The sequence below is a fragment of the Microchirus variegatus genome (genome assembly GCF_963457635.1).
Source record: "Microchirus variegatus genome assembly, chromosome: 15".
NCBI classification, from domain to species: Eukaryota; Metazoa; Chordata; class Actinopteri; order Pleuronectiformes; family Soleidae; genus Microchirus; species Microchirus variegatus.
In genome coordinates, this window is record NC_139816.1 from 10,404,497 (window position 1) to 10,411,488 (window position 6,992).

Consider the following 6,992-nt stretch of genomic DNA (forward strand, 5'->3'; position numbering starts at 1 on the left):
GCTTGTTAATAATAATAATAAAAAAAAACATTCCAGCAGATCTGACAGTTAACTTTCTCAAAATGACTCCTGTACAAGAGACGGTGAGTAATTATCCAGATGAAACTCATTTAGTCTTTACCAGAAAACAACTTTTTATACAACAGAATTTTTGAAGTTCTCACATTAAATCTTCCTTAACTGCAGGAGACGACATTTAAAGTCCTTTTTTACTGTGAGATAATAACTTAATATCACATTGCAAATAAGGAAAAAAAACACAAATATGGCGTAGGAGGTTGGTTTATAGCCACACTGGCTTTTTAAGAGCTTGTTAATAAAGTTTTTTCCATGAGAAGCTTTAACAAAATGACTCTCTTCTGCGTAAAGGTGTTCAGTTATCCATGGGAGTCTTGTGTTTCTTCAAACGCCGCTTTATACATGTAATTTTGCATTCCTCATGTTATTTTTGTTCCCTTAACGACGAGTAAAATTCCTTCTACTGTCAGATATCACATTACAGATAAGAATAAGCACAAATAGGGTGTGTGTATATTGGTTTATAGCCACCTTAGTAGCTCCTTACTCCTTTTTAAGAGCTTCTTAATAAAAGCATTAGATCAGAACGGACAGAAAACCTTCTCAACATGAGGAGAAGGTGTTCAGTTATCCACGTGAGGCTTGTTTTTTGCTTCAGAATTGACCAGAAACTCTTGAAAAACACCACTTTGTACACGTCATTTTTGAATTTCTCAAATTGTTTTGTTCCCTAAAGGAGTAAAATTCCTTCCACTGTCAGATAACAACTTAATATCACATTACAGATAAGAACAAACACAAACAGGGCGTGTGAAAGTAAAACAGGTTTATTGGTTAAGAGCTCTTTTTGAGAGCTTGTTAATAAAAGGCACTCAGTTTTCCACGTGAGACTTGTTTTGCATCAGAATAATTGACTAGGAACTTTTTAAAAGTTTCACATTATTTCTTAATTAAAGACAGCAAATTGGAATTTAATAAAGTGTTTGTATGCTTAATCAAACTGTCGGATTATAACGTACTATCACGTGCCAGATAAGAATACACACAAATACAGTGTGTGAAAGTGAAAGAGCTTAATTTACAACCTCTTTTTTTATTAAAGACATTCCATCAGAACTGATAGTAAATTTCCACAAAATGACTCTCTTGCGTAGAAAAGGTGTTAAACCATCCAGACGAGATCTGTTTTTCCTTCACTTTGAACCAGAATCTGTTTAAAAACACCTGCATGCACGGAATTATTGGCACAAAATACCAATAAAAGGCCTTTTTTTTACGATGAAACCTGTGCTGTCAGACAACAACGTGACGTCACATCAAGGATAAGATAAAACACAAATCAAGGCGCATGAAAGCATTCTCAAGTGCTGAGTCAGAGTGATGATACAGCTCTTATAAAATGTGCTCTTCAGTTATTAGAAGCAGAATCAGAATCTTTTACACCACTTTTCCATTACTGTTTCTACTTGAACGTCACAAAAAAAGGACAAAAAGAACAAGTTTAACACTGAAAAGTTAACGAAGAATAGTTAAATAAATGCAAATCAGAATAATCTTTAATAATCTGTCGCGATATTTATTGATATATACAGTTTTGTCAAAATTGTACCTTTTTGGACATGTCTTACAGATGTATTTCTAATCCTAAAATAATCAAATTCAAGGTCCAGTAAGTAAGAATTAGTGACACCTAATGGTGAGAATGAAAACTGTAACCCCCTCCCCTTTCCCAAGAGGACACCAGGGAACTACGGTGGCCTCCGCAGACCACAAAGAATGACGTTTCTCGTACATTTGCGTGGCAAACTTACACTTCAAATACGTGAAATATATCCTTATATTACAAAAACCCTTATTAGCTTACTTACTTACGTATTAAAGGCTTTTTCTAAGGCTACGAAGGTCACACACTGGACCTTTAATGTCGTCATCAAAATGCTACTGTAATATAGTCGTTGTTTTTAATTCGCCTCGTGTAGTGAAACATGCTGACATGAGTCGGACGGAGTTTGAATAAATGAATGAATGAATGAATGCTTACCCGGGGGACGGAAAGTCAATGAAAACTTTAAATAAAGGAATCAATAACACGAGCAAAACATGCTGACATGAGTGTAATATGTTGAATATGAATGCATGAATGAATGAATGAAGAATACAGATAAAAAGGCAAGAATAATCAATAGCACGAGTAACACACGCGGACATGGGTCTGATGTTTTTGAGTGATTGTATGACTAAATGAATGAATGAATGAATGAATGAATGAATGAATGAATGGTATTTGGATAAATCAAAAGAAAAACAAAAAATACAAATAAAAGACACAGGAAAAATATAATGACATAATTATGATGTTTTTGAATGAATGAATAAATGAATGAATGAATGAATGAATGGTATTTGGATAAATCAAAAGAAAAACACAAAAAATACAAATGAAAGACATGAGAAAAATATAATGACATAATTATGATGTTTTTGAATGAATGAATGAATGAATGAATGAATGAATGGTATTCGGATAAACCAAAAGAAAAACATTTTAAAAGATAAAAAGACTAAACGATCAATAAAACAACACAAAAGTCTTTTGAAGGACTTTGGATGAATGAATGAATGAATGACTGCATTGTCATTTGGATAATCAAAAGAAAAACACTAAAAATACAAATAAAAGGCAAGAATAATCAATGACATAAATAAAATATAATGACATATGTATGATGTTTTTGAATGAATGAATGAATGAATGAATGAATGAATGCATGGAAGTTATTTGGAAAAATCAAAATATAAACAATAAAAAATAAAAAGACCAGAACATTCAATAACACAAGTAACACATGAGGCTTTTGGAGGACTTTGAATGAATGGATGAATGCATGAATTTCTTTATTTGGACAAATCTAAAGCAAAGCAAATACAGATAAAATACCAGAACAATCAGTAACATAAGTAACACACGTGGACATGATTCGGATGTTTTTATGAATGAATGGATGAATGATGAAAGGATGAAATAATGGATTCTAATTCATCAAATCAAAAGAAAAACACAAAAAATTAGAAATAAAAGGTAAGAGTAATCAATAACATGAGTAAAGTATGATGACAAGTGTGATGAATGAATGAATGAATGAATATCTGGACAAAAGAAAAACGTTAAAAAAGAGAAGAATATTCAGTAACAAGTAAAACTTCCATTTCAAACTATATTTTAATATAATAAGAATATTTATTCAAACAAATAATAAATGATGTCAATATATACATATATGTATAATAGTCCAAATTTACATAAATATGAATGGAAGAGAGAACTCGTTGTAACACGATCTCGTTTTTTATTATTTTTTTTAATAGTCAATTGAAATAAGCGGCTTTCGAGACACTCTGTGACGTCACGCGCCGTATCCCTCGCGCTCCCTCTGATGAAGCGCGTGGTCCCGGTCGCGAGCACATGGAATGAGGTCGAGATTTGTGTCCGTGAGACACGCGACTGATGATCAGCAGCAGCAGCAGCAGCAGCAGCATTAGCAGCAGCAGAGGAAACAAACAAACAATCGGAATATAAAAAAGCAACGGAGCTGCGACAGAACCGAGCCAGAACCCGAAGGCAAGACAGACGTAAGTCATCATGCTTTATTTAACAAACACTTTATCTAAACTACACAAACACACACACACAAGTCTCTTTTCCTCTCAGCCTGACAGATCAAACCTAACATCATGGAGTTACAGGGAGAGTGAGGATGAAAATGAGTTTGATTTTGATGTGGATTTACATGTGCTGACATTTACATTGTTCCCAGGACAAGTGTTGTTTTTGTTTGAATTCTCTATTGTCTGTTATTATAGTTTTTTTTCCCCCTGTATGCTGATCACACTGACACATACTTTATATTCATTTTTTTTTATCCCTGCATGCACCATTGAGTGTTGGAGCTTTGTTCTATAATGTGCTGTCTGTCAGTGTGATAGTGCAGTTGTTTAGGATCATGACTGAAGAGAATGAAAAGCATGTGTGTGTGAGCAGCAGGTAAACCCCCCCCCCCAAAAAAAACAACAAAAAACACCTCCCCGTCTTATTCTGTGCAGTGAAAAAAAATCAACATAAATAAGACGTATCTGGGATTTTTGGATGTGGTGGAGCAGCATGTGAGAAACACGAGGTGCACACACACACTGACATGGAATGGGGAATTATAGTGTGTTCATTGTGTGTAGACGTTGTGGGTGGGCAGGGTGGTGTGTGTGTGTACGGCGGGCTGTGACTGGCCGACCCTGAGATCCAGACTCCATGACAACATGCGTCGATGCTGCTGGAAATTTTGTCCAGTAAACCTGTGCGTCCTGGTTCAGAGGAGCTGCTCTGATGTCATTGTCTCGTTTAAAAACATATTTTTTTTTTGGGGGAGTTATCGTAGACGTCTATAGGTACGAAACTGGCGTCCATTTGAGGGAATAGTGAAGGTTTTGCGTTAAAAACAAAAACCCAGTAACACAATTGCATCATGATTCGCCGGGTTTATTGTGGTTTGTCCGTGCTATTCCGTGTTAGCGCTGAACAAATTTTTATCGGAATCGCAATATGGGCTAGTGCAATTTTCAATTCGCAGGAGGCACAAAATATCAACTTTGTATCTGCACAAATATCACACAGTAATCATTTCAAATATGTTTTTCCGATTGAAAATGAGAATAATGACGTAACATTGACCATATCGCAATCGCAATTCCTGTCAAAATAATCGCAATTGGATATTTTTCAAAATTCGCTATTCCACGATACAGTTTTAGCTCTTTTTGCTTTTCCATTAGCGATAATACCTGGTTCTTTTTTTTTTAAGTACCTGCTCTGTTGACGTTCCACTCGAGCTGAGCCGATACTAAAATGTGACGTCGACAGACTGCCGGCCACTGATTGGTCAGAGCGTGTCGTCACTGGAAGAGTCGCGAGCGTGGCGTCCGATATGAGAATCAAACCCGAACAATGCCGAACTGTATATCAGTTAAAAAGACATACAGATCCATGAAAACATGCGTTAATCTGAAACATTTAGCATAGGAAATGTCTAAAATCTCAATATTTTACAGAGGGCTCCGGCGTTTTTCGCAATCGTGAGCCGAATCACGACCCGCTTCAATTCAGTGGCTGTTGTGCTCGGGTCATGCAGGAAGTACACAACTAATCTTTTAAAAAAAAATTAACTTATTCCATTTACTATAATGATTGCATTCCGCAGTCTCGACATCAGATGCCATTAATTACGACTTACCATTCCTTTTAAATGCATAAGGTTATGGACCTGGGGCTTATTATAGGTCAGTTGGTTGTCGTGAGCTGTTAATATGGTGATAAAATGGACTGATTAGTCAATAATAATAAACACTGTCACGATATTTGACATTCTCCATATGTATTGTTTTCTAGTTGTTGCGTTTCAGTGTCGCAAAACTGAAAAATGTAGCATAAAGAAGCGTGAAAGATTAGCGGAAATTGTCATTAACTGAATAAAGCTGCACATGTGCAAATACGCTGTTTTGTAAAATGTGTTTATAGCGTTATTTGATTGGTTCTTGGTCATCTGTACCGGAAAGCCGATTTCTTCTACGCATGTGCTGCAGTACGGCTACTTCCTGTCCACACCGTAGCCCTGGAAACGGCTTACGTTGCAGGAAGTAGCCGCACTTTTTTTTTTGCACATACGCAAATCAGGATTCCGCTTCTGATTGACTTATCTTTGAAAGTATGAGCCATGAAACAGTTGTTGAAACGCGTGACGCCGCCGCGGAGTGCAATTATCAGATTAAGAGTGTTTGATCGTGGTGGGATTAAAACGGATAATGTTTTACGCTGTGGAGTTATTGACGTTGTGTTCTGTAAGCATGTAAACATTCTGTTAGAGACTGGAAGTGCAGAATTAAATTTCAATGTATAATAATGTATCATTATTTTGAGGTAAATTCTAAAGAGTTCATTCAAAATGTCATGTTTAAATAATCGTGATTATTATTTATTCCATAATCGAGCACCTTTAGCACCTAATGGGAAAATGATGAAATACGACTAATAATGAGGTTAGAAAAAGGCTTATGAAAATGAATCTTACCCAGAATCATGATTGGTGTCTATAAAGTCTCTAACCCAGGGGTCACCAACGTGGTGCCCGCGGGCACCTGGTAGCCCGCAGGCAGCCAATACGGTGCCCGCGGGCTCACTTCACTTCACCTCACTTGCATGTATCCGTATGATCGCTCAGTAAAATATCTTTGATATTGTTTATGAAAACTGGTAATCGTTAGGAGTAAGCACTGGAATGAATGTGTATGCAGTTGAATGCATAATATTAATCATTTAAATGGTAAACAAATAAAAAAAATGTTAATGTGGTAGCCCTCCATATTATTCTTTAGCCTTCAGGTAGCTCTCATCTCAAAAAGATTGGTGACCCCTGCTCTAACCTATAACCTCTTTCTTTTTAACCTATAAACAATAAAAACATTTAAAAAAGAGGTAGAAAAAAGGCACAAACTTCAAAACAAAGAAGACGCTGGATTGCCGCGTACAGTTTGATCCAGTTCTGTAATCCCATTTTCCTCGATATTCTTCTTCTTGAGTCCTTATCTTGCAAGAGTCAACTCAGTGTCTATATATATATGTGTATATATGTCCTCTTTTTACACAACATTCCCAATCATATTGCCAAAATACAGTAACATACAATGACTTATACGATATATTATAGCCCTGAATTCTGACAAGAACTAAGTGAACGTGATAACAAAACAAAAAACGTGATCCGCTGTATTTTATTTTATTGATTTTTAAATACGACCAAACCAATCGGCACAGATTTAGTGAAAATCACAAACAATAAATCACATACATAAGCTGCGTATAACGATGATAATAATAATGATAATTTACACATCTGTGACCTTTTGGCAGCGAGCTCACCAGGAAGTTG